This window comes from Rhinoderma darwinii (genome assembly GCF_050947455.1).
Source record: "Rhinoderma darwinii isolate aRhiDar2 chromosome 5 unlocalized genomic scaffold, aRhiDar2.hap1 SUPER_5_unloc_46, whole genome shotgun sequence".
NCBI lineage: Eukaryota > Metazoa > Chordata > Amphibia > Anura > Rhinodermatidae > Rhinoderma > Rhinoderma darwinii.
Window position 1 is genome coordinate 923,752 of NW_027461805.1, and position 26,128 is coordinate 949,879.

Consider the following 26,128-nt stretch of genomic DNA (forward strand, 5'->3'; position numbering starts at 1 on the left):
TGAGCAGCACTGAACAACACTGCCTGGGCCCAGGCTTTTATCTCTGAGGCAGGCCCCATTATGATGTCAGAAAGCTGGCTCTGGAATCCTGAGGGCTCCACTATGACACGTGCAAAGTTCCGTCTGAACTTTATATAAGACTGTGAGGCTCAGTCAGTCACTCAGTGTTGCCTGAGAGGGCAACACTGCAACAGCCGGCCGCCAGGCTGTCTTTTTTTTGCACATTTATTTGCCTCCAGGAGGCCACAAGAGGGAGACAAGGGACTGCAAAATGGAAAATAGGCATCCACCAACTTTACAGACAACTTCTCTTTGCTCCTACAACCTCCATCCTTGCACAGTTTGTTATTCTTCCAGGTAACATAGTAACAAATCCAAATTGCTGCTCTCTTTGTAGGCAAGCAAGGGTTTGTTGCAACTGCAATTCTTACTTCTTCTTGAAATGTAGGGACGACAGTACATTCCATCACATCCACCTAGTGTACACAGGTAGGTCCATTGTGGCGGGTAGGCGGCTGGCTGCTTTAATGGCTGTTTGCTGTTCCCCTACTCCACTCCACTCCACTATTTGACTGTGGTGCTGCATCAATCAGTGGCTGGCTCAGGTGCAGCTCTTTAACTTACCTAGGAGGGAGGGAGGGAGGGCGGAGAGAAGACAAGGAAGGTGAATGAGCTGTTCCAATGTGAAATGCCGGAAACACAGAAACACAGAAGACACACACACACACACACACAACAAGAGGTGGCAATGTATTCATTAATTGCATTTAATAAATGAGCTCATTATCACACATGACTGTACAAATGCATTGTCCAACAGGTGTTGAAATAATGGGATTAAAAGGGGAGATCCCTTCAGAAAGACAGAAACAATGGCAAAGAGAAAAAACACTTTTGGAATCTGATTTTAGTCAACACATAAGGGAAGGGTGCACCGGTCCTGGAAATACTGCAATACCAGGTCAATGCGTGGAGTGGACAGAGCAAGCTCTATTTCCATCTCCCTGTTCTAAAAATCCATTTAATATATGGTCCCCAGATAGGGGACGTATCAGATATTAAACTGATAAGAACAGATACTACACTTGATCTTAGCCAAAAGGCCGAGAAGCGATAACCCGAGCGGCCCTTGCCTTGCCCGAGCCTGTCCCATACTGCTGTTCACCCCTTGCAGCGATTCAGCCTACTCCTAGGCAATTCCATGGGGCCCTGCAGGCTCACACACATTTACAGCTACTAAGCGGGAGGTGAATAAAGGCCGGAGAGGAAGCCAGACAGGATTTGCTTCTTTTGCTTGCACCACAATGCAGTGCTGAAAGAGGAGGAATCTACATAAAAACGCCTTCCTGGCAACGCCCAAATGCCCTCCTGCCATGCAGATAAACACTGGCAGCGGCAGCAAGTGCATGCCCACAGCCACCCCTTGTTCCTTCACACCTTGTATCAGCTTTAATCCAGTCCTGTGCTGCCTGCTGAGCAGCACTGAACAACACTGCCTGGGCCCAGGCTTTTATCTCTGAGGCAGGCCCCATTATGATGTCAGAAAGCTGGCTCTGGAATCCTGAGGGCTCCACTATGACACGTGCAAAGTTCCGTCTGAACTTTATATAAGACTGTGAGGCTCAGTCAGTCACTCAGTGTTGCCTGAGAGGGCAACACTGCAACAGCCGGCCGCCAGGCTGTCTTTTTTTTGCACATTTATTTGCCTCCAGGAGGCCACAAGAGGGAGACAAGGGACTGCAAAATGGAAAATAGGCATCCACCAACTTTACAGACAACTTCTCTTTGCTCCTACAACCTCCATCCTTGCACAGTTTGTTATTCTTCCAGGTAACATAGTAACAAATCCAAATTGCTGCTCTCTTTGTAGGCAAGCAAGGGTTTGTTGCAACTGCAATTCTTACTTCTTCTTGAAATGTAGGGACGACAGTACATTCCATCACATCCACCTAGTGTACACAGGTAGGTCCATTGTGGCGGGTAGGCGGCTGGCTGCTTTAATGGCTGTTTGCTGTTCCCCTACTCCACTCCACTCCACTATTTGACTGTGGTGCTGCATCAATCAGTGGCTGGCTCAGGTGCAGCTCTTTAACTTACCTAGGAGGGAGGGAGGGAGGGCGGAGAGAAGACAAGGAAGGTGAATGAGCTGTTCCAATGTGAAATGCCGGAAACACAGAAACACAGAAGACACACACACACACACACACAACAAGAGGTGGCAATGTATTCATTAATTGCATTTAATAAATGAGCTCATTATCACACATGACTGTACAAATGCATTGTCCAACAGGTGTTGAAATAATGGGATTAAAAGGGGAGATCCCTTCAGAAAGACAGAAACAATGGCAAAGAGAAAAAACACTTTTGGAATCTGATTTTAGTCAACACATAAGGGAAGGGTGCACCGGTCCTGGAAATACTGCAATACCAGGTCAATGCGTGGAGTGGACAGAGCAAGCTCTATTTCCATCTCCCTGTTCTAAAAATCCATTTAATATATGGTCCCCAGATAGGGGACGTATCAGATATTAAACTGATAAGAACAGATACTACACTTGATCTTAGCCAAAAGGCCGAGAAGCGATAACCCGAGCGGCCCTTGCCTTGCCCGAGCCTGTCCCATACTGCTGTTCACCCCTTGCAGCGATTCAGCCTACTCCTAGGCAATTCCATGGGGCCCTGCAGGCTCACACACATTTACAGCTACTAAGCGGGAGGTGAATAAAGGCCGGAGAGGAAGCCAGACAGGATTTGCTTCTTTTGCTTGCACCACAATGCAGTGCTGAAAGAGGAGGAATCTACATAAAAACGCCTTCCTGGCAACGCCCAAATGCCCTCCTGCCATGCAGATAAACACTGGCAGCGGCAGCAAGTGCATGCCCACAGCCACCCCTTGTTCCTTCACACCTTGTATCAGCTTTAATCCAGTCCTGTGCTGCCTGCTGAGCAGCACTGAACAACACTGCCTGGGCCCAGGCTTTTATCTCTGAGGCAGGCCCCATTATGATGTCAGAAAGCTGGCTCTGGAATCCTGAGGGCTCCACTATGACACGTGCAAAGTTCCGTCTGAACTTTATATAAGACTGTGAGGCTCAGTCAGTCACTCAGTGTTGCCTGAGAGGGCAACACTGCAACAGCCGGCCGCCAGGCTGTCTTTTTTTTGCACATTTATTTGCCTCCAGGAGGCCACAAGAGGGAGACAAGGGACTGCAAAATGGAAAATAGGCATCCACCAACTTTACAGACAACTTCTCTTTGCTCCTACAACCTCCATCCTTGCACAGTTTGTTATTCTTCCAGGTAACATAGTAACAAATCCAAATTGCTGCTCTCTTTGTAGGCAAGCAAGGGTTTGTTGCAACTGCAATTCTTACTTCTTCTTGAAATGTAGGGACGACAGTACATTCCATCACATCCACCTAGTGTACACAGGTAGGTCCATTGTGGCGGGTAGGCGGCTGGCTGCTTTAATGGCTGTTTGCTGTTCCCCTACTCCACTCCACTCCACTATTTGACTGTGGTGCTGCATCAATCAGTGGCTGGCTCAGGTGCAGCTCTTTAACTTACCTAGGAGGGAGGGAGGGAGGGCGGAGAGAAGACAAGGAAGGTGAATGAGCTGTTCCAATGTGAAATGCCGGAAACACAGAAACACAGAAGACACACACACACACACACACAACAAGAGGTGGCAATGTATTCATTAATTGCATTTAATAAATGAGCTCATTATCACACATGACTGTACAAATGCATTGTCCAACAGGTGTTGAAATAATGGGATTAAAAGGGGAGATCCCTTCAGAAAGACAGAAACAATGGCAAAGAGAAAAAACACTTTTGGAATCTGATTTTAGTCAACACATAAGGGAAGGGTGCACCGGTCCTGGAAATACTGCAATACCAGGTCAATGCGTGGAGTGGACAGAGCAAGCTCTATTTCCATCTCCCTGTTCTAAAAATCCATTTAATATATGGTCCCCAGATAGGGGACGTATCAGATATTAAACTGATAAGAACAGATACTACACTTGATCTTAGCCAAAAGGCCGAGAAGCGATAACCCGAGCGGCCCTTGCCTTGCCCGAGCCTGTCCCATACTGCTGTTCACCCCTTGCAGCGATTCAGCCTACTCCTAGGCAATTCCATGGGGCCCTGCAGGCTCACACACATTTACAGCTACTAAGCGGGAGGTGAATAAAGGCCGGAGAGGAAGCCAGACAGGATTTGCTTCTTTTGCTTGCACCACAATGCAGTGCTGAAAGAGGAGGAATCTACATAAAAACGCCTTCCTGGCAACGCCCAAATGCCCTCCTGCCATGCAGATAAACACTGGCAGCGGCAGCAAGTGCATGCCCACAGCCACCCCTTGTTCCTTCACACCTTGTATCAGCTTTAATCCAGTCCTGTGCTGCCTGCTGAGCAGCACTGAACAACACTGCCTGGGCCCAGGCTTTTATCTCTGAGGCAGGCCCCATTATGATGTCAGAAAGCTGGCTCTGGAATCCTGAGGGCTCCACTATGACACGTGCAAAGTTCCGTCTGAACTTTATATAAGACTGTGAGGCTCAGTCAGTCACTCAGTGTTGCCTGAGAGGGCAACACTGCAACAGCCGGCCGCCAGGCTGTCTTTTTTTTGCACATTTATTTGCCTCCAGGAGGCCACAAGAGGGAGACAAGGGACTGCAAAATGGAAAATAGGCATCCACCAACTTTACAGACAACTTCTCTTTGCTCCTACAACCTCCATCCTTGCACAGTTTGTTATTCTTCCAGGTAACATAGTAACAAATCCAAATTGCTGCTCTCTTTGTAGGCAAGCAAGGGTTTGTTGCAACTGCAATTCTTACTTCTTCTTGAAATGTAGGGACGACAGTACATTCCATCACATCCACCTAGTGTACACAGGTAGGTCCATTGTGGCGGGTAGGCGGCTGGCTGCTTTAATGGCTGTTTGCTGTTCCCCTACTCCACTCCACTCCACTATTTGACTGTGGTGCTGCATCAATCAGTGGCTGGCTCAGGTGCAGCTCTTTAACTTACCTAGGAGGGAGGGAGGGAGGGCGGAGAGAAGACAAGGAAGGTGAATGAGCTGTTCCAATGTGAAATGCCGGAAACACAGAAACACAGAAGACACACACACACACACACACAACAAGAGGTGGCAATGTATTCATTAATTGCATTTAATAAATGAGCTCATTATCACACATGACTGTACAAATGCATTGTCCAACAGGTGTTGAAATAATGGGATTAAAAGGGGAGATCCCTTCAGAAAGACAGAAACAATGGCAAAGAGAAAAAACACTTTTGGAATCTGATTTTAGTCAACACATAAGGGAAGGGTGCACCGGTCCTGGAAATACTGCAATACCAGGTCAATGCGTGGAGTGGACAGAGCAAGCTCTATTTCCATCTCCCTGTTCTAAAAATCCATTTAATATATGGTCCCCAGATAGGGGACGTATCAGATATTAAACTGATAAGAACAGATACTACACTTGATCTTAGCCAAAAGGCCGAGAAGCGATAACCCGAGCGGCCCTTGCCTTGCCCGAGCCTGTCCCATACTGCTGTTCACCCCTTGCAGCGATTCAGCCTACTCCTAGGCAATTCCATGGGGCCCTGCAGGCTCACACACATTTACAGCTACTAAGCGGGAGGTGAATAAAGGCCGGAGAGGAAGCCAGACAGGATTTGCTTCTTTTGCTTGCACCACAATGCAGTGCTGAAAGAGGAGGAATCTACATAAAAACGCCTTCCTGGCAACGCCCAAATGCCCTCCTGCCATGCAGATAAACACTGGCAGCGGCAGCAAGTGCATGCCCACAGCCACCCCTTGTTCCTTCACACCTTGTATCAGCTTTAATCCAGTCCTGTGCTGCCTGCTGAGCAGCACTGAACAACACTGCCTGGGCCCAGGCTTTTATCTCTGAGGCAGGCCCCATTATGATGTCAGAAAGCTGGCTCTGGAATCCTGAGGGCTCCACTATGACACGTGCAAAGTTCCGTCTGAACTTTATATAAGACTGTGAGGCTCAGTCAGTCACTCAGTGTTGCCTGAGAGGGCAACACTGCAACAGCCGGCCGCCAGGCTGTCTTTTTTTTGCACATTTATTTGCCTCCAGGAGGCCACAAGAGGGAGACAAGGGACTGCAAAATGGAAAATAGGCATCCACCAACTTTACAGACAACTTCTCTTTGCTCCTACAACCTCCATCCTTGCACAGTTTGTTATTCTTCCAGGTAACATAGTAACAAATCCAAATTGCTGCTCTCTTTGTAGGCAAGCAAGGGTTTGTTGCAACTGCAATTCTTACTTCTTCTTGAAATGTAGGGACGACAGTACATTCCATCACATCCACCTAGTGTACACAGGTAGGTCCATTGTGGCGGGTAGGCGGCTGGCTGCTTTAATGGCTGTTTGCTGTTCCCCTACTCCACTCCACTCCACTATTTGACTGTGGTGCTGCATCAATCAGTGGCTGGCTCAGGTGCAGCTCTTTAACTTACCTAGGAGGGAGGGAGGGAGGGCGGAGAGAAGACAAGGAAGGTGAATGAGCTGTTCCAATGTGAAATGCCGGAAACACAGAAACACAGAAGACACACACACACACACACACAACAAGAGGTGGCAATGTATTCATTAATTGCATTTAATAAATGAGCTCATTATCACACATGACTGTACAAATGCATTGTCCAACAGGTGTTGAAATAATGGGATTAAAAGGGGAGATCCCTTCAGAAAGACAGAAACAATGGCAAAGAGAAAAAACACTTTTGGAATCTGATTTTAGTCAACACATAAGGGAAGGGTGCACCGGTCCTGGAAATACTGCAATACCAGGTCAATGCGTGGAGTGGACAGAGCAAGCTCTATTTCCATCTCCCTGTTCTAAAAATCCATTTAATATATGGTCCCCAGATAGGGGACGTATCAGATATTAAACTGATAAGAACAGATACTACACTTGATCTTAGCCAAAAGGCCGAGAAGCGATAACCCGAGCGGCCCTTGCCTTGCCCGAGCCTGTCCCATACTGCTGTTCACCCCTTGCAGCGATTCAGCCTACTCCTAGGCAATTCCATGGGGCCCTGCAGGCTCACACACATTTACAGCTACTAAGCGGGAGGTGAATAAAGGCCGGAGAGGAAGCCAGACAGGATTTGCTTCTTTTGCTTGCACCACAATGCAGTGCTGAAAGAGGAGGAATCTACATAAAAACGCCTTCCTGGCAACGCCCAAATGCCCTCCTGCCATGCAGATAAACACTGGCAGCGGCAGCAAGTGCATGCCCACAGCCACCCCTTGTTCCTTCACACCTTGTATCAGCTTTAATCCAGTCCTGTGCTGCCTGCTGAGCAGCACTGAACAACACTGCCTGGGCCCAGGCTTTTATCTCTGAGGCAGGCCCCATTATGATGTCAGAAAGCTGGCTCTGGAATCCTGAGGGCTCCACTATGACACGTGCAAAGTTCCGTCTGAACTTTATATAAGACTGTGAGGCTCAGTCAGTCACTCAGTGTTGCCTGAGAGGGCAACACTGCAACAGCCGGCCGCCAGGCTGTCTTTTTTTTGCACATTTATTTGCCTCCAGGAGGCCACAAGAGGGAGACAAGGGACTGCAAAATGGAAAATAGGCATCCACCAACTTTACAGACAACTTCTCTTTGCTCCTACAACCTCCATCCTTGCACAGTTTGTTATTCTTCCAGGTAACATAGTAACAAATCCAAATTGCTGCTCTCTTTGTAGGCAAGCAAGGGTTTGTTGCAACTGCAATTCTTACTTCTTCTTGAAATGTAGGGACGACAGTACATTCCATCACATCCACCTAGTGTACACAGGTAGGTCCATTGTGGCGGGTAGGCGGCTGGCTGCTTTAATGGCTGTTTGCTGTTCCCCTACTCCACTCCACTCCACTATTTGACTGTGGTGCTGCATCAATCAGTGGCTGGCTCAGGTGCAGCTCTTTAACTTACCTAGGAGGGAGGGAGGGAGGGCGGAGAGAAGACAAGGAAGGTGAATGAGCTGTTCCAATGTGAAATGCCGGAAACACAGAAACACAGAAGACACACACACACACACACACAACAAGAGGTGGCAATGTATTCATTAATTGCATTTAATAAATGAGCTCATTATCACACATGACTGTACAAATGCATTGTCCAACAGGTGTTGAAATAATGGGATTAAAAGGGGAGATCCCTTCAGAAAGACAGAAACAATGGCAAAGAGAAAAAACACTTTTGGAATCTGATTTTAGTCAACACATAAGGGAAGGGTGCACCGGTCCTGGAAATACTGCAATACCAGGTCAATGCGTGGAGTGGACAGAGCAAGCTCTATTTCCATCTCCCTGTTCTAAAAATCCATTTAATATATGGTCCCCAGATAGGGGACGTATCAGATATTAAACTGATAAGAACAGATTTTTTTTTTTTTTATTGAAAGCCCGAGTCGTGCTTTCTATCACCCAAGTGCATAAAAAGTGCAGAGGTGCCACACAAAAAGTGCACAAGGATGCGGTCTATCGCAGCCCTTCTCTTAAAAGAGAGAGGCCCCGCATAACCATTCCCTGACCCTCCAAACCATAGGCCTAGAGGATCAAGGATCGATGGTCCCCCCTCGCCGAAGCTTAGGGAGACCCAAACACACTCCTAGGCTTCTACCTGGGCTGCCACCCCAGTGTCCACCTAGGAGCCTGCATCCTAGTTGCACCTCCCCTCCGAAGAAGGGAGGCCGGGTTGCAGGGGAAAAAGGAACCAGAAGGCCACACATTTTCCCCCTAGACCTCAGGAGGGTCCCAAAAGGGCACCGCATCCCAAAATCCTTGTGACAAACGTGACAAACACACAGTGAAAAACAAAATTAAATAAGTGGATGTGCGCTGTGATACAGCCTGGACATCCGCCAGGTATAAAAAAATTCCTCATCTCCCAGCCAGAAGGCCGGGAGAATAAAGGTGTGTGCTCATATAGCGTGAAAGAGAGTGCGTGCAAGTGTGCCTTCACTCAGTGGGATCCCACCCCCAGTGAGTTAGGGCACCCCAGGGTCACCAGCCCTGGGGCACATAGCAACTCGGGCTTCCAAACTACCCGGCCTAATGACCTCGATCCGGCGGTCGCCTGGTCACCTACAAATGGTACCTTTAAACCAAATGCGTACACCAGAGCGATGACCGTTGTGGTTCCCTGCCCTCACCTCGGCGTTCTGTCATCCCCCTACGATGGCCCACGTACCACCGGCAGGGATGATTACTAACCTCAGCTTGAGCAGGTACTACACTTGATCTTAGCCAAAAGGCCGAGAAGCGATAACCCGAGCGGCCCTTGCCTTGCCCGAGCCTGTCCCATACTGCTGTTCACCCCTTGCAGCGATTCAGCCTACTCCTAGGCAATTCCATGGGGCCCTGCAGGCTCACACACATTTACAGCTACTAAGCGGGAGGTGAATAAAGGCCGGAGAGGAAGCCAGACAGGATTTGCTTCTTTTGCTTGCACCACAATGCAGTGCTGAAAGAGGAGGAATCTACATAAAAACGCCTTCCTGGCAACGCCCAAATGCCCTCCTGCCATGCAGATAAACACTGGCAGCGGCAGCAAGTGCATGCCCACAGCCACCCCTTGTTCCTTCACACCTTGTATCAGCTTTAATCCAGTCCTGTGCTGCCTGCTGAGCAGCACTGAACAACACTGCCTGGGCCCAGGCTTTTATCTCTGAGGCAGGCCCCATTATGATGTCAGAAAGCTGGCTCTGGAATCCTGAGGGCTCCACTATGACACGTGCAAAGTTCCGTCTGAACTTTATATAAGACTGTGAGGCTCAGTCAGTCACTCAGTGTTGCCTGAGAGGGCAACACTGCAACAGCCGGCCGCCAGGCTGTCTTTTTTTTGCACATTTATTTGCCTCCAGGAGGCCACAAGAGGGAGACAAGGGACTGCAAAATGGAAAATAGGCATCCACCAACTTTACAGACAACTTCTCTTTGCTCCTACAACCTCCATCCTTGCACAGTTTGTTATTCTTCCAGGTAACATAGTAACAAATCCAAATTGCTGCTCTCTTTGTAGGCAAGCAAGGGTTTGTTGCAACTGCAATTCTTACTTCTTCTTGAAATGTAGGGACGACAGTACATTCCATCACATCCACCTAGTGTACACAGGTAGGTCCATTGTGGCGGGTAGGCGGCTGGCTGCTTTAATGGCTGTTTGCTGTTCCCCTACTCCACTCCACTCCACTATTTGACTGTGGTGCTGCATCAATCAGTGGCTGGCTCAGGTGCAGCTCTTTAACTTACCTAGGAGGGAGGGAGGGAGGGCGGAGAGAAGACAAGGAAGGTGAATGAGCTGTTCCAATGTGAAATGCCGGAAACACAGAAACACAGAAGACACACACACACACACACACAACAAGAGGTGGCAATGTATTCATTAATTGCATTTAATAAATGAGCTCATTATCACACATGACTGTACAAATGCATTGTCCAACAGGTGTTGAAATAATGGGATTAAAAGGGGAGATCCCTTCAGAAAGACAGAAACAATGGCAAAGAGAAAAAACACTTTTGGAATCTGATTTTAGTCAACACATAAGGGAAGGGTGCACCGGTCCTGGAAATACTGCAATACCAGGTCAATGCGTGGAGTGGACAGAGCAAGCTCTATTTCCATCTCCCTGTTCTAAAAATCCATTTAATATATGGTCCCCAGATAGGGGACGTATCAGATATTAAACTGATAAGAACAGATACTACACTTGATCTTAGCCAAAAGGCCGAGAAGCGATAACCCGAGCGGCCCTTGCCTTGCCCGAGCCTGTCCCATACTGCTGTTCACCCCTTGCAGCGATTCAGCCTACTCCTAGGCAATTCCATGGGGCCCTGCAGGCTCACACACATTTACAGCTACTAAGCGGGAGGTGAATAAAGGCCGGAGAGGAAGCCAGACAGGATTTGCTTCTTTTGCTTGCACCACAATGCAGTGCTGAAAGAGGAGGAATCTACATAAAAACGCCTTCCTGGCAACGCCCAAATGCCCTCCTGCCATGCAGATAAACACTGGCAGCGGCAGCAAGTGCATGCCCACAGCCACCCCTTGTTCCTTCACACCTTGTATCAGCTTTAATCCAGTCCTGTGCTGCCTGCTGAGCAGCACTGAACAACACTGCCTGGGCCCAGGCTTTTATCTCTGAGGCAGGCCCCATTATGATGTCAGAAAGCTGGCTCTGGAATCCTGAGGGCTCCACTATGACACGTGCAAAGTTCCGTCTGAACTTTATATAAGACTGTGAGGCTCAGTCAGTCACTCAGTGTTGCCTGAGAGGGCAACACTGCAACAGCCGGCCGCCAGGCTGTCTTTTTTTTGCACATTTATTTGCCTCCAGGAGGCCACAAGAGGGAGACAAGGGACTGCAAAATGGAAAATAGGCATCCACCAACTTTACAGACAACTTCTCTTTGCTCCTACAACCTCCATCCTTGCACAGTTTGTTATTCTTCCAGGTAACATAGTAACAAATCCAAATTGCTGCTCTCTTTGTAGGCAAGCAAGGGTTTGTTGCAACTGCAATTCTTACTTCTTCTTGAAATGTAGGGACGACAGTACATTCCATCACATCCACCTAGTGTACACAGGTAGGTCCATTGTGGCGGGTAGGCGGCTGGCTGCTTTAATGGCTGTTTGCTGTTCCCCTACTCCACTCCACTCCACTATTTGACTGTGGTGCTGCATCAATCAGTGGCTGGCTCAGGTGCAGCTCTTTAACTTACCTAGGAGGGAGGGAGGGAGGGCGGAGAGAAGACAAGGAAGGTGAATGAGCTGTTCCAATGTGAAATGCCGGAAACACAGAAACACAGAAGACACACACACACACACACACAACAAGAGGTGGCAATGTATTCATTAATTGCATTTAATAAATGAGCTCATTATCACACATGACTGTACAAATGCATTGTCCAACAGGTGTTGAAATAATGGGATTAAAAGGGGAGATCCCTTCAGAAAGACAGAAACAATGGCAAAGAGAAAAAACACTTTTGGAATCTGATTTTAGTCAACACATAAGGGAAGGGTGCACCGGTCCTGGAAATACTGCAATACCAGGTCAATGCGTGGAGTGGACAGAGCAAGCTCTATTTCCATCTCCCTGTTCTAAAAATCCATTTAATATATGGTCCCCAGATAGGGGACGTATCAGATATTAAACTGATAAGAACAGATACTACACTTGATCTTAGCCAAAAGGCCGAGAAGCGATAACCCGAGCGGCCCTTGCCTTGCCCGAGCCTGTCCCATACTGCTGTTCACCCCTTGCAGCGATTCAGCCTACTCCTAGGCAATTCCATGGGGCCCTGCAGGCTCACACACATTTACAGCTACTAAGCGGGAGGTGAATAAAGGCCGGAGAGGAAGCCAGACAGGATTTGCTTCTTTTGCTTGCACCACAATGCAGTGCTGAAAGAGGAGGAATCTACATAAAAACGCCTTCCTGGCAACGCCCAAATGCCCTCCTGCCATGCAGATAAACACTGGCAGCGGCAGCAAGTGCATGCCCACAGCCACCCCTTGTTCCTTCACACCTTGTATCAGCTTTAATCCAGTCCTGTGCTGCCTGCTGAGCAGCACTGAACAACACTGCCTGGGCCCAGGCTTTTATCTCTGAGGCAGGCCCCATTATGATGTCAGAAAGCTGGCTCTGGAATCCTGAGGGCTCCACTATGACACGTGCAAAGTTCCGTCTGAACTTTATATAAGACTGTGAGGCTCAGTCAGTCACTCAGTGTTGCCTGAGAGGGCAACACTGCAACAGCCGGCCGCCAGGCTGTCTTTTTTTTGCACATTTATTTGCCTCCAGGAGGCCACAAGAGGGAGACAAGGGACTGCAAAATGGAAAATAGGCATCCACCAACTTTACAGACAACTTCTCTTTGCTCCTACAACCTCCATCCTTGCACAGTTTGTTATTCTTCCAGGTAACATAGTAACAAATCCAAATTGCTGCTCTCTTTGTAGGCAAGCAAGGGTTTGTTGCAACTGCAATTCTTACTTCTTCTTGAAATGTAGGGACGACAGTACATTCCATCACATCCACCTAGTGTACACAGGTAGGTCCATTGTGGCGGGTAGGCGGCTGGCTGCTTTAATGGCTGTTTGCTGTTCCCCTACTCCACTCCACTCCACTATTTGACTGTGGTGCTGCATCAATCAGTGGCTGGCTCAGGTGCAGCTCTTTAACTTACCTAGGAGGGAGGGAGGGAGGGCGGAGAGAAGACAAGGAAGGTGAATGAGCTGTTCCAATGTGAAATGCCGGAAACACAGAAACACAGAAGACACACACACACACACACACAACAAGAGGTGGCAATGTATTCATTAATTGCATTTAATAAATGAGCTCATTATCACACATGACTGTACAAATGCATTGTCCAACAGGTGTTGAAATAATGGGATTAAAAGGGGAGATCCCTTCAGAAAGACAGAAACAATGGCAAAGAGAAAAAACACTTTTGGAATCTGATTTTAGTCAACACATAAGGGAAGGGTGCACCGGTCCTGGAAATACTGCAATACCAGGTCAATGCGTGGAGTGGACAGAGCAAGCTCTATTTCCATCTCCCTGTTCTAAAAATCCATTTAATATATGGTCCCCAGATAGGGGACGTATCAGATATTAAACTGATAAGAACAGATACTACACTTGATCTTAGCCAAAAGGCCGAGAAGCGATAACCCGAGCGGCCCTTGCCTTGCCCGAGCCTGTCCCATACTGCTGTTCACCCCTTGCAGCGATTCAGCCTACTCCTAGGCAATTCCATGGGGCCCTGCAGGCTCACACACATTTACAGCTACTAAGCGGGAGGTGAATAAAGGCCGGAGAGGAAGCCAGACAGGATTTGCTTCTTTTGCTTGCACCACAATGCAGTGCTGAAAGAGGAGGAATCTACATAAAAACGCCTTCCTGGCAACGCCCAAATGCCCTCCTGCCATGCAGATAAACACTGGCAGCGGCAGCAAGTGCATGCCCACAGCCACCCCTTGTTCCTTCACACCTTGTATCAGCTTTAATCCAGTCCTGTGCTGCCTGCTGAGCAGCACTGAACAACACTGCCTGGGCCCAGGCTTTTATCTCTGAGGCAGGCCCCATTATGATGTCAGAAAGCTGGCTCTGGAATCCTGAGGGCTCCACTATGACACGTGCAAAGTTCCGTCTGAACTTTATATAAGACTGTGAGGCTCAGTCAGTCACTCAGTGTTGCCTGAGAGGGCAACACTGCAACAGCCGGCCGCCAGGCTGTCTTTTTTTTGCACATTTATTTGCCTCCAGGAGGCCACAAGAGGGAGACAAGGGACTGCAAAATGGAAAATAGGCATCCACCAACTTTACAGACAACTTCTCTTTGCTCCTACAACCTCCATCCTTGCACAGTTTGTTATTCTTCCAGGTAACATAGTAACAAATCCAAATTGCTGCTCTCTTTGTAGGCAAGCAAGGGTTTGTTGCAACTGCAATTCTTACTTCTTCTTGAAATGTAGGGACGACAGTACATTCCATCACATCCACCTAGTGTACACAGGTAGGTCCATTGTGGCGGGTAGGCGGCTGGCTGCTTTAATGGCTGTTTGCTGTTCCCCTACTCCACTCCACTCCACTATTTGACTGTGGTGCTGCATCAATCAGTGGCTGGCTCAGGTGCAGCTCTTTAACTTACCTAGGAGGGAGGGAGGGAGGGCGGAGAGAAGACAAGGAAGGTGAATGAGCTGTTCCAATGTGAAATGCCGGAAACACAGAAACACAGAAGACACACACACACACACACACAACAAGAGGTGGCAATGTATTCATTAATTGCATTTAATAAATGAGCTCATTATCACACATGACTGTACAAATGCATTGTCCAACAGGTGTTGAAATAATGGGATTAAAAGGGGAGATCCCTTCAGAAAGACAGAAACAATGGCAAAGAGAAAAAACACTTTTGGAATCTGATTTTAGTCAACACATAAGGGAAGGGTGCACCGGTCCTGGAAATACTGCAATACCAGGTCAATGCGTGGAGTGGACAGAGCAAGCTCTATTTCCATCTCCCTGTTCTAAAAATCCATTTAATATATGGTCCCCAGATAGGGGACGTATCAGATATTAAACTGATAAGAACAGATACTACACTTGATCTTAGCCAAAAGGCCGAGAAGCGATAACCCGAGCGGCCCTTGCCTTGCCCGAGCCTGTCCCATACTGCTGTTCACCCCTTGCAGCGATTCAGCCTACTCCTAGGCAATTCCATGGGGCCCTGCAGGCTCACACACATTTACAGCTACTAAGCGGGAGGTGAATAAAGGCCGGAGAGGAAGCCAGACAGGATTTGCTTCTTTTGCTTGCACCACAATGCAGTGCTGAAAGAGGAGGAATCTACATAAAAACGCCTTCCTGGCAACGCCCAAATGCCCTCCTGCCATGCAGATAAACACTGGCAGCGGCAGCAAGTGCATGCCCACAGCCACCCCTTGTTCCTTCACACCTTGTATCAGCTTTAATCCAGTCCTGTGCTGCCTGCTGAGCAGCACTGAACAACACTGCCTGGGCCCAGGCTTTTATCTCTGAGGCAGGCCCCATTATGATGTCAGAAAGCTGGCTCTGGAATCCTGAGGGCTCCACTATGACACGTGCAAAGTTCCGTCTGAACTTTATATAAGACTGTGAGGCTCAGTCAGTCACTCAGTGTTGCCTGAGAGGGCAACACTGCAACAGCCGGCCGCCAGGCTGTCTTTTTTTTGCACATTTATTTGCCTCCAGGAGGCCACAAGAGGGAGACAAGGGACTGCAAAATGGAAAATAGGCATCCACCAACTTTACAGACAACTTCTCTTTGCTCCTACAACCTCCATCCTTGCACAGTTTGTTATTCTTCCAGGTAACATAGTAACAAATCCAAATTGCTGCTCTCTTTGTAGGCAAGCAAGGGTTTGTTGCAACTGCAATTCTTACTTCTTCTTGAAATGTAGGGACGACAGTACATTCCATCACATCCACCTAGTGTACACAGGTAGGTCCATTGTGGCGGGTAGGCGGCTGGCTGCTTTAATGGCTGTTTGCTGTTCCCCTACTCCACTCCACTCCACTATTTGACTGTGGTGCTGCATCAATCAGTGGCTGGCTCAGGTGCAGCTCTTTAACTTACCTAGGAGGGAGGGAGGGAGGGCGGAGAGAAGACAAGGAAGGTGAATGAGCTGTTCCAATGTGAAATGCCGGAAACACAGAAACACAGAAGACACACACACACACACACACAACAAGAGGTGGCAATGTATTCATTAATTGCATTTAATAAATGAGCTCATTATCACACATGACTGTACAAATGCATTGTCCAACAGGTGTTGAAATAATGGGATTAAAAGGGGAGATCCCTTCAGAAAGACAGAAACAATGGCAAAGAGAAAAAACACTTTTGGAATCTGATTTTAGTCAACACATAAGGGAAGGGTGCACCGGTCCTGGAAATACTGCAATACCAGGTCAATGCGTGGAGTGGACAGAGCAAGCTCTATTTCCATCTCCCTGTTCTAAAAATCCATTTAATATATGGTCCCCAGATAGGGGACGTATCAGATATTAAACTGATAAGAACAGATTTTTTGATTGAAAAATGCTTTATTGACAATCAATCGTCATCATACAAACATTACTGCGACGCAGCGCAAGCCATGAAGCAGCAAATAATAAATAATAACAGTCGTCAAACATAACATGACAGTATAATACACAGTACAGGCTAGCCTATGCTATACATTACACCACATGCTACACTAACATTCTTGCATTCACTAAAGCCAAACAACAAAGCATTACAGACAAGTGATGGGATAGGGGAGTGGGTAGGAGGGGATAGGGAAGGGGGAAATCACAGGCCCGAAGCTTTATTGAAAGACAACACACAAGAAGGGAGGGTGGGGGGAAGGGGAGTATCAGTCCTCTTCCTCATCGACGTCCGGGCTGTCCCAGGTGGAATAGTCTCTGAGCAGGCTGTGGATCAGCCTGCGGCAGTCCTGGACGGACACACTCTCTCTCCGCAAAATCAGACGGTTCCTGGCGAACCATATAGCGTCCTTAAAGCAGTTCATAAGGCGCCAGGCTTCCTGGATTGCTCCATCCGTGGTATTCCCAGGAAATAGTCCATAAAGTACCGAGCGGTACGACAGTCTGTTCCTGGGTACTGAGTCCTTGAGTTCATGTTCCAAGGCTTTCAACAGACCCTGTGCAAAGGGGCACTGCCAGAAAATGTGCAAAGATGTTTCCTCCGTGAAGGGGCACCTGGGGCAGTACCGGGTCTTGCACAGGTTGCGGGCATGCATGAATGACCTAAGAGGCAGTCCTCCCTGGATGGCCATCCATGAAATGTCCTTGTGCCCGTTGGTCAACCTGCCAGATGACACGTTAGTCCAAACAGTCTCCAACGTGTCGGCATGAAGCCCTGGAACAGACTCCAGTGAGTCCTTTGCTCTGATGTGCTTGTGGATCGTCTTAGGTTTCCACAAGTCGGGCTTAAGACCCTCCAGTTGATGCTCCCTCACGAACCGGACGACATCTCCGTAGAACCAGGGAGCGTGCCAGTTGTAAGGGAAGGAGCTGTCCCACTTGTCCCAGCCAAAACCTCGCCAGAGGGGAAGGAGGAAGTAGCGGGACATGGCCTTGCCCGCAGAGCCGTTTGCTGTCCTCAGAGTCCTACGAACACAGTCACATACAAAAGCGATCCGCAGCAGAGTGGGAATGTCGGGTATACCCTTCCCACCTTTGCGGGGCTCCTTGTACATAACAGTCCGCTTTACTCTGTCCATTTTCGAGCCCCAGATGAAGCGAAACACAGTCCTGGTAATGGCCCTCGAGACGGTGGCAAGAGGGGGCCATGCCTGTGCAGTGTATTGTAGCACAGGCAAGACTTCGTTACGCAGGACCATTGCTTTGCCCTCAATAGTGAGTTGTCTGAGGCTCCACAGTCCGATCCTTTGGTTGACTTTGGCCAAGCGTTCTTCCCACGACTTTAGGGCTGCACCTTCCTTACCGAACCAGACTCCCAGAATTTTGATGAAGTCCGGCTTGATAGTAAACGGGAAGGAGGCAGGAGAAGGCAGGTACCACTTTCCGAAGAGCATGGCTTCCGACTTCCCGCAGTTGACTTTTGCCCCTGAAGCGCGTCCGAACTCCTCACAGGTCTGGACGAGTGCAGTCACCGAACTCTGGTCAGCGCAGAAGACGGTCACGTCGTCCATGTACAGCGAGCATTTGACCTCGAAGTGTCCTGGACCTGGTGCGGTGATCCCTCTGATCTCTCCATTCTGCCGGATAGCCTCTGCGAAGAGCTCTATAACACAAACAAAAAGGAGAGGTGAAAGAGGACAGCCTTGTCTAACCCCCGACGATACAGGAAAGGGGTCAGTCTTCCAGCCGTTCACCAGCACCGAGCTGTAAATGTCGCAATACATCAGGTTAACATACAAACAGAACAACCTGCCAAGCCGCAGCCTACGCAGAGCCTTACCCATGAATTCGTGAGAGACCCGGTCAAAAGCCTTCTCCTGATCCAGACTGACCAGGGCCGCGTGTGTACGGCGGCTTTGCATGTAATGCACCGTGTCCCTCACCAGGGCAAGACTGTCGGCCACCCTACGGCCAGGAATGCCGCAGGTTTGGTCCGATCCGATGATCTGTCCGATGACAACCTTCAGTCTGTTGGTCAATACTTTGGCGAGGATCTTGTAGTCCACGTTCAGGAGAGAGATGGGACGCCAGTTTTTCAGGTCACATCTCTCCCCCTTCCGCTTATACAAGATCGTGATCATGCCTTCTCTCAAGGACGGTGGCATTCTACCCTCCACCACCATCTCCTCATAGAGCTCCAGCAGGTCCGGACAGATCAAGTCCCCCAGCGCTACATAGAGCTCTGCTGGGAGACCATCACTGCCCGGGGTCCTGCCGGGTCTGAAGGATTTAGCGGCAGAGAGCAGTTCCTCCACCGTCAGGGGTACGTCCATAGCCTCCGTACCTGCAGGATCAAGATGATTAGTGATACCTGACAGGAATTTATCGGCGGCTTCGGGGTCAGTGGTTTTCCGGGAGTAGAGGCTTCGGTAGTAGTCTGTGACGACTCCCATCACCTCCTTCTTCCCAGAATGCATGTTTCCGGTCTCATCTCGGAGTTCCTTCAGGGGCGTGTGGCCGGCATGGAGTTTCCTGAAAAAGAACGAGTTACATTTCTCACCCTTCTCCAGGTTCTCCACCTTGGAACGAAAGACAATTCGCTTGGATTCCTCCTCAAAGTGCCTTTTCAGGCCCTTTTTGGCTTCCTCCAGCTCCTTCCTGACGTCCCAGCCGCATTGAAGGAGGTCTTGCAGGGATCGCAGCTGACGCTGCATCTCTCTGAAGTCTCTCTTCCTCTCACACGCCTGTTGACGACTTTTTGCCTGAAAGAAACAACGAAATTCAACTTTAACATATTCCCACCAGTCACAGGTTTTGTCAAAGAAAACTTTATCATTCCTCCAAACAATATAGGCGTCTCTAAGTTCCGCCAGTACCTCTTCTCTTTCCAGCAGGGCACAATTCAGCTTCCAGGAGCCAGGGCCGGGAGGAAAACCGTGGCCGATGGCACCCTGGAAGAGAATGGCCCTGTGGTCAGAGAAGAAGCAGGGGACCATGGAGTGCCCATGCTGCTTGACTGCCCGGGAGGTGAACACAAAGTCAATCCGAGAACGAAGTGAGCCATCGGGTCGGCTCCATGAATAGTTCACAGAGCCGATCCCCATGGAGCCCACAACGTCCTGCAAGGATGCTTCGGTTACCATCTCGATAAGCAGTTTGGAACTGACATCCAGCTTGATTGAAGTGCCGGAACTTCGTCCATCCTCTTCGATGGGGCAGTTGAAGTCCCCGGCCATCACCACTGCCCTAGTGGTGGCGAGCTGGGTCCGCAGGGTCTGGAATAGTTCCAGGCGCTCAGCCTTCATAGGGGGAGCGTACACGTTGATGAGCCTAATCGGCTCTCCCGCCCAGGAACCGTCTACGACCAACAAGCGGCCGCAGACGAGCTCCTGGACAGAGTCAACAGTAAATACGCTTCCCCTAATCAGGATGGCAACCCCTGCAGACTTACAGTCGCCCCCACCAGACCAGTAGGACGGACCATGGGTCCACTGCCTGGCCAGATGATGGTATGACCTGGAAGAGGGGAGAGTACATTCCTGCAGCATAAATACATCACTCGACTGCTTGGAAAGAAAAGTTAGCACCATCTGACATCTAGTCCTATCTCTAACACTCCTCACATTGAGGCTAAAGATGTTAAGTTTAGCAGCCATGGGGGAGAATAAAGAAGGTTAGTGCAAACGATACACCTTAGTTACCAGTCCGGTCGGGCGGATCCTCCTCTCTGGAGCCTGGCGGGTCCGGAAGATCCAGCAGGCCCTCTGACAAAAATTGTTCCAGGATTGTAGCCACCTGGATGTCTGTTGTGAAGTCGATGACCTCAGGTTCAGACACGAGTTCCTCCACCATCTGCTCCATTTCCTCCTGCTGCGCAAGGGAATCTTCGCAGATTTCCACGACTTGTCTCTTTGAGGACTCAGCAGCTGGGCTGTCCCTCACCTTTCTCTTCCTCTGGATGGCACCTGAGGAGACAAGAGGGGGAAAATCCTCCAGGGAGAGGACTCCAGCAGCTGGAGGGGAAGATGTTAGTGCTGCTGGAGCTGGGGAGAAGGGAGGCTGGGTTGGGAGAGGTGCAGGTGACAGGACCACTGAGATGGGTGGGTAGGAGAAGGTGAGAGCCTCAGTGGGGGTGACAGGGGTTGGGGACGGGGGGGAGGGGGGGGCCGGGCGAGGGAGGGTGGGAAGGGTAGGGCGAGGGAGGGCCGGGAGAGGGGGGGGAGGGACTGTCGTCTTCTTACCATCCTTCTTTTTCCCGGTCTTCTGTGCCGCTGGAGCTCTGGCTGGGGCGGGGTTCCCTCTGGCTGGAGCTTTCGCTGCTACAGTTGCCCAGGATCGATCCCTCTTCGGGCAGTCCTTGTAAGAGTGGGCTGCTTGTCCGCAGAGGTTGCACATTGTCCGTTTCGGGCAGTCTTTGGTCTCGTGTCCTGTTACCCGGCAGTTCTTGCAGGCGTCCTCCTTGCAGTCCTTCACCGAATGACCCTTCTTGCTGCATCTCCTGCAGATCTGCGGCATGTCCGGGTAATAGATGAGGCCGTAGGAGTTGCCCAGCGAGAATGACTGGGGCAGGTGCTGGAGGCCGTCTTCCGCGCTCGAATCCTTGTTCAGTCGGACGATTACCGACCACTTGCCAGTCCAGAAGCCGAGTCCGTTCAGGATGTGGGTGGGTTCCCTCACCACTGTGCAGAACCGCTTCAGGAGCGTGGTGATGTCTTTGCCGGGGGTGTGTGGGTTCCGCATTGAGACCGTCACCCGCCTTTCCTCTCTTTGGACAGGGCAGTTGCCCACAAAGCGAGAGAATGGGGATTCAGGCCTCGCCGCTTTCACCATCTCCCAGTACCTTCTGCAGATGTTGATCGAAGCGAAGGTCACGAAGAACATCCCGGTCATGAAGGCCTGGATACTGATGGTCTCCGGCTTAGCGAAGCCCTGATCCAGGAGCATCTTCTGGCAGAACACTTCTTCCGTCATGTCCGGCACTCTCCCGTCCACCTCCTTGAGCTTCAGGGCCACCGTCTGCTTCATCCAGGGCTCCAGGGTTGGAGCAGCCTGGTTCGGCTTCCTGGTGGCCTGTTGGCTTGAGGAGGCTTCAGGAGGAGATGTCCTGGCCTGGGCCGGCTCACCTGGTCCATCAGCCTTCTCCTTCTGGGTGGCAGGGTTGCTGGTTGAGGCCATGGCTTCTTCCAGCTGTTCCTGTCGCTTGGGGAGGATCTTCGATAGCTCTTTCCCGAAGGGGGCGGAGCTATGCAAATCTTCTCCTTGCTGGCCGAGGTTCTTCCACGAAATTTCTTCCGCAGCGGTTCCTCGTCGAGCTTCTTCTTCTGCGGCCGAGCTTCTTCGAAGATCCCCTTCAGCAGCGGCTCTTCTCCGAAGTTCTCCTTCTTCTTCCCGGCAGCGATCTCCCGGAGCTTCTTCCTCGATGGCGGCTTCTCCCTTCTGGATCGTCGTCTTCGCTGGTTCTTCTCCGCAGTTCGTCGCCGGCTTCGTCTGGAACGCTCTTGGATCGCTAAGCTAGTGTTTATAGCCCCCAGTGGTTCTCCGAGCTATCTATCCTTACAAGGACTGATAAGAACAGATACTACACTTGATCTTAGCCAAAAGGCCGAGAAGCGATAACCCGAGCGGCCCTTGCCTTGCCCGAGCCTGTCCCATACTGCTGTTCACCCCTTGCAGCGATTCAGCCTACTCCTAGGCAATTCCATGGGGCCCTGCAGGCTCACACACATTTACAGCTACTAAGCGGGAGGTGAATAAAGGCCGGAGAGGAAGCCAGACAGGATTTGCTTCTTTTGCTTGCACCACAATGCAGTGCTGAAAGAGGAGGAATCTACATAAAAACGCCTTCCTGGCAACGCCCAAATGCCCTCCTGCCATGCAGATAAACACTGGCAGCGGCAGCAAGTGCATGCCCACAGCCACCCCTTGTTCCTTCACACCTTGTATCAGCTTTAATCCAGTCCTGTGCTGCCTGCTGAGCAGCACTGAACAACACTGCCTGGGCCCAGGCTTTTATCTCTGAGGCAGGCCCCATTATGATGTCAGAAAGCTGGCTCTGGAATCCTGAGGGCTCCACTATGACACGTGCAAAGTTCCGTCTGAACTTTATATAAGACTGTGAGGCTCAGTCAGTCACTCAGTGTTGCCTGAGAGGGCAACACTGCAACAGCCGGCCGCCAGGCTGTCTTTTTTTTGCACATTTATTTGCCTCCAGGAGGCCACAAGAGGGAGACAAGGGACTGCAAAATGGAAAATAGGCATCCACCAACTTTACAGACAACTTCTCTTTGCTCCTACAACCTCCATCCTTGCACAGTTTGTTATTCTTCCAGGTAACATAGTAACAAATCCAAATTGCTGCTCTCTTTGTAGGCAAGCAAGGGTTTGTTGCAACTGCAATTCTTACTTCTTCTTGAAATGTAGGGACGACAGTACATTCCATCACATCCACCTAGTGTACACAGGTAGGTCCATTGTGGCGGGTAGGCGGCTGGCTGCTTTAATGGCTGTTTGCTGTTCCCCTACTCCACTCCACTCCACTATTTGACTGTGGTGCTGCATCAATCAGTGGCTGGCTCAGGTGCAGCTCTTTAACTTACCTAGGAGGGAGGGAGGGAGGGCGGAGAGAAGACAAGGAAGGTGAATGAGCTGTTCCAATGTGAAATGCCGGAAACACAGAAACACAGAAGACACACACACACACACACACAACAAGAGGTGGCAATGTATTCATTAATTGCATTTAATAAATGAGCTCATTATCACACATGACTGTACAAATGCATTGTCCAACAGGTGTTGAAATAATGGGATTAAAAGGGGAGATCCCTTCAGAAAGACAGAAACAATGGCAAAGAGAAAAAACACTTTTGGAATCTGATTTTAGTCAACACATAAGGGAAGGGTGCACCGGTCCTGGAAATACTGCAATACCAGGTCAATGCGTGGAGTGGACAGAGCAAGCTCTATTTCCATCTCCCTGTTCTAAAAATCCATTTAATATATGGTCCCCAGATAGGGGACGTATCAGATATTAAACTGATAAGAACAGATACTACACTTGATCTTAGCCAAAAGGCCGAGAAGCGATAACCCGAGCGGCCCTTGCCTTGCCCGAGCCTGTCCCATACTGCTGTTCACCCCTTGCAGCGATTCAGCCTACTCCTAGGCAATTCCATGGGGCCCTGCAGGCTCACACACATTTACAGCTACTAAGCGGGAGGTGAATAAAGGCCGGAGAGGAAGCCAGACAGGATTTGCTTCTTTTGCTTGCACCACAATGCAGTGCTGAAAGAGGAGGAATCTACATAAAAACGCCTTCCTGGCAACGCCCAAATGCCCTCCTGCCATGCAGATAAACACTGGCAGCGGCAGCAAGTGCATGCCCACAGCCACCCCTTGTTCCTTCACACCTTGTATCAGCTTTAATCCAGTCCTGTGCTGCCTGCTGAGCAGCACTGAACAACACTGCCTGGGCCCAGGCTTTTATCTCTGAGGCAGGCCCCATTATGATGTCAGAAAGCTGGCTCTGGAATCCTGAGGGCTCCACTATGACACGTGCAAAGTTCCGTCTGAACTTTATATAAGACTGTGAGGCTCAGTCAGTCACTCAGTGTTGCCTGAGAGGGCAACACTGCAACAGCCGGCCGCCAGGCTGTCTTTTTTTTGCACATTTATTTGCCTCCAGGAGGCCACAAGAGGGAGACAAGGGACTGCAAAATGGAAAATAGGCATCCACCAACTTTACAGACAACTTCTCTTTGCTCCTACAACCTCCATCCTTGCACAGTTTGTTATTCTTCCAGGTAACATAGTAACAAATCCAAATTGCTGCTCTCTTTGTAGGCAAGCAAGGGTTTGTTGCAACTGCAATTCTTACTTCTTCTTGAAATGTAGGGACGACAGTACATTCCATCACATCCACCTAGTGTACACAGGTAGGTCCATTGTGGCGGGTAGGCGGCTGGCTGCTTTAATGGCTGTTTGCTGTTCCCCTACTCCACTCCACTCCACTATTTGACTGTGGTGCTGCATCAATCAGTGGCTGGCTCAGGTGCAGCTCTTTAACTTACCTAGGAGGGAGGGAGGGAGGGCGGAGAGAAGACAAGGAAGGTGAATGAGCTGTTCCAATGTGAAATGCCGGAAACACAGAAACACAGAAGACACACACACACACACACACAACAAGAGGTGGCAATGTATTCATTAATTGCATTTAATAAATGAGCTCATTATCACACATGACTGTACAAATGCATTGTCCAACAGGTGTTGAAATAATGGGATTAAAAGGGGAGATCCCTTCAGAAAGACAGAAACAATGGCAAAGAGAAAAAACACTTTTGGAATCTGATTTTAGTCAACACATAAGGGAAGGGTGCACCGGTCCTGGAAATACTGCAATACCAGGTCAATGCGTGGAGTGGACAGAGCAAGCTCTATTTCCATCTCCCTGTTCTAAAAATCCATTTAATATATGGTCCCCAGATAGGGGACGTATCAGATATTAAACTGATAAGAACAGATTCCTTTTTTTTAAAAAAGCCCGAGCCGTGCTTTCTATCACCCAAGTGCATAAAAAGTGCAGAGGTGCCACACAAAAAGTGCACAAGGATGCGGTCTATCGCAGCCCTTCTCTTAAAAGAGAGAGGCCCCGCATAACCATTCCCTGACCCTCCAAACCATAGGCCTAGAGGATCAAGGATCGATGGTCCCCCCTCGCCGAAGCTTAGGGAGACCCAAACACACTCCTAGGCTTCTACCTGGGCTGCCACCCCAGTGTCCACCCAGGAGCCTGCATCCTAGTTGCACCTCCCCTCCGAAGAAGGGAGGCCGGGTTGCAGGGGAAAAAGGAACCAGAAGGCCACACATTTTCCCCCTAGACCTCAGGAGGGTCCCAAAAGGGCACCGCATCCCAAAATCCTTGTGACAAACGTGACAAACACACAGTGAAAAACAAAATTAAATAAGTGGATGTGCGCTGTGATACAGCCTGGACATCCGCCAGGTATATAAAAATTCCTCATCTCCCAGCCAGAAGGCCGGGAGAATAAAGGTGTGTGCTTAAAAGTGTGAAAGAAGAGTGCGTGCAAGTGTGCCTTCACTCAGTGGGATCCCACCCCCAGTGAGTTAAGGCACCCCAGGGTCACCAGCCCTGGGGCACATAGCAACTCGGGCTTTCAAACTACCCGACCTCCTGACCTCGATCCGGCGGTCGCCTGGTCACCTACAAATGGTACCTTTAAACCAAATGCGTACACCAGAGCGATGACCGTTGTGGTTCCCTGCCCTCACCTCGGCGTTCTGTCATCCCCCTACGATGGCCCACGTACCACCGGCAGGGATGATTACTAACCTCAGCTTGAGCAGGTACTACACTTGATCTTAGCCAAAAGGCCGAGAAGCGATAAC

General features: G+C 49.7%; 10 non-coding genes and 6 pseudogenes across 10 annotated transcripts; all 16 read right to left on the bottom strand.

Annotated features, from left to right (window-relative positions):
• Positions 1–924: 924 nt before the first annotated feature.
• Positions 925–1,115, bottom strand: LOC142695008 (U2 spliceosomal RNA). The gene has a single exon (XR_012863165.1). It is a non-coding gene; the product is annotated as a U2 spliceosomal RNA (small nuclear RNA).
• Positions 1,116–2,397: 1,282 nt separating this feature from the next.
• LOC142695009 (U2 spliceosomal RNA) lies at positions 2,398–2,588 on the bottom strand. The gene has a single exon (XR_012863166.1). It is a non-coding gene; the product is annotated as a U2 spliceosomal RNA (small nuclear RNA).
• Positions 2,589–3,870: 1,282 nt separating this feature from the next.
• LOC142695010 (U2 spliceosomal RNA) lies at positions 3,871–4,061 on the bottom strand. Its single transcript, XR_012863167.1, has one exon. It is a non-coding gene; the product is annotated as a U2 spliceosomal RNA (small nuclear RNA).
• Positions 4,062–5,343: 1,282 nt separating this feature from the next.
• On the bottom strand, positions 5,344–5,534 carry LOC142695011 (U2 spliceosomal RNA). Its single transcript, XR_012863168.1, has one exon. It is a non-coding gene; the product is annotated as a U2 spliceosomal RNA (small nuclear RNA).
• A 1,282-nt stretch (positions 5,535–6,816) lies between these two features.
• LOC142695012 (U2 spliceosomal RNA) lies at positions 6,817–7,007 on the bottom strand. The gene has a single exon (XR_012863169.1). It is a non-coding gene; the product is annotated as a U2 spliceosomal RNA (small nuclear RNA).
• Positions 7,008–8,289: 1,282 nt separating this feature from the next.
• LOC142694459 (U2 spliceosomal RNA) lies at positions 8,290–8,470 on the bottom strand (annotated as a pseudogene).
• A 788-nt stretch (positions 8,471–9,258) lies between these two features.
• Positions 9,259–9,328, bottom strand: LOC142694479 (U2 spliceosomal RNA; annotated as a pseudogene).
• A 1,282-nt stretch (positions 9,329–10,610) lies between these two features.
• On the bottom strand, positions 10,611–10,801 carry LOC142695013 (U2 spliceosomal RNA). The gene has a single exon (XR_012863170.1). It is a non-coding gene; the product is annotated as a U2 spliceosomal RNA (small nuclear RNA).
• Positions 10,802–12,083: 1,282 nt separating this feature from the next.
• Positions 12,084–12,274, bottom strand: LOC142695014 (U2 spliceosomal RNA). Its single transcript, XR_012863171.1, has one exon. It is a non-coding gene; the product is annotated as a U2 spliceosomal RNA (small nuclear RNA).
• Positions 12,275–13,556: 1,282 nt separating this feature from the next.
• Positions 13,557–13,747, bottom strand: LOC142695016 (U2 spliceosomal RNA). The gene has a single exon (XR_012863172.1). It is a non-coding gene; the product is annotated as a U2 spliceosomal RNA (small nuclear RNA).
• A 1,282-nt stretch (positions 13,748–15,029) lies between these two features.
• LOC142695017 (U2 spliceosomal RNA) lies at positions 15,030–15,220 on the bottom strand. Its single transcript, XR_012863173.1, has one exon. It is a non-coding gene; the product is annotated as a U2 spliceosomal RNA (small nuclear RNA).
• Positions 15,221–16,502: 1,282 nt separating this feature from the next.
• Positions 16,503–16,677, bottom strand: LOC142694445 (U2 spliceosomal RNA; annotated as a pseudogene).
• A 5,555-nt stretch (positions 16,678–22,232) lies between these two features.
• Positions 22,233–22,334, bottom strand: LOC142694470 (U2 spliceosomal RNA; annotated as a pseudogene).
• Positions 22,335–23,616: 1,282 nt separating this feature from the next.
• On the bottom strand, positions 23,617–23,807 carry LOC142695019 (U2 spliceosomal RNA). Its single transcript, XR_012863175.1, has one exon. It is a non-coding gene; the product is annotated as a U2 spliceosomal RNA (small nuclear RNA).
• A 1,282-nt stretch (positions 23,808–25,089) lies between these two features.
• LOC142694452 (U2 spliceosomal RNA) lies at positions 25,090–25,265 on the bottom strand (annotated as a pseudogene).
• A 790-nt stretch (positions 25,266–26,055) lies between these two features.
• On the bottom strand, positions 26,056–26,125 carry LOC142694480 (U2 spliceosomal RNA; annotated as a pseudogene).
• Between the last annotated feature and the right edge of the window lie 3 nt (positions 26,126–26,128).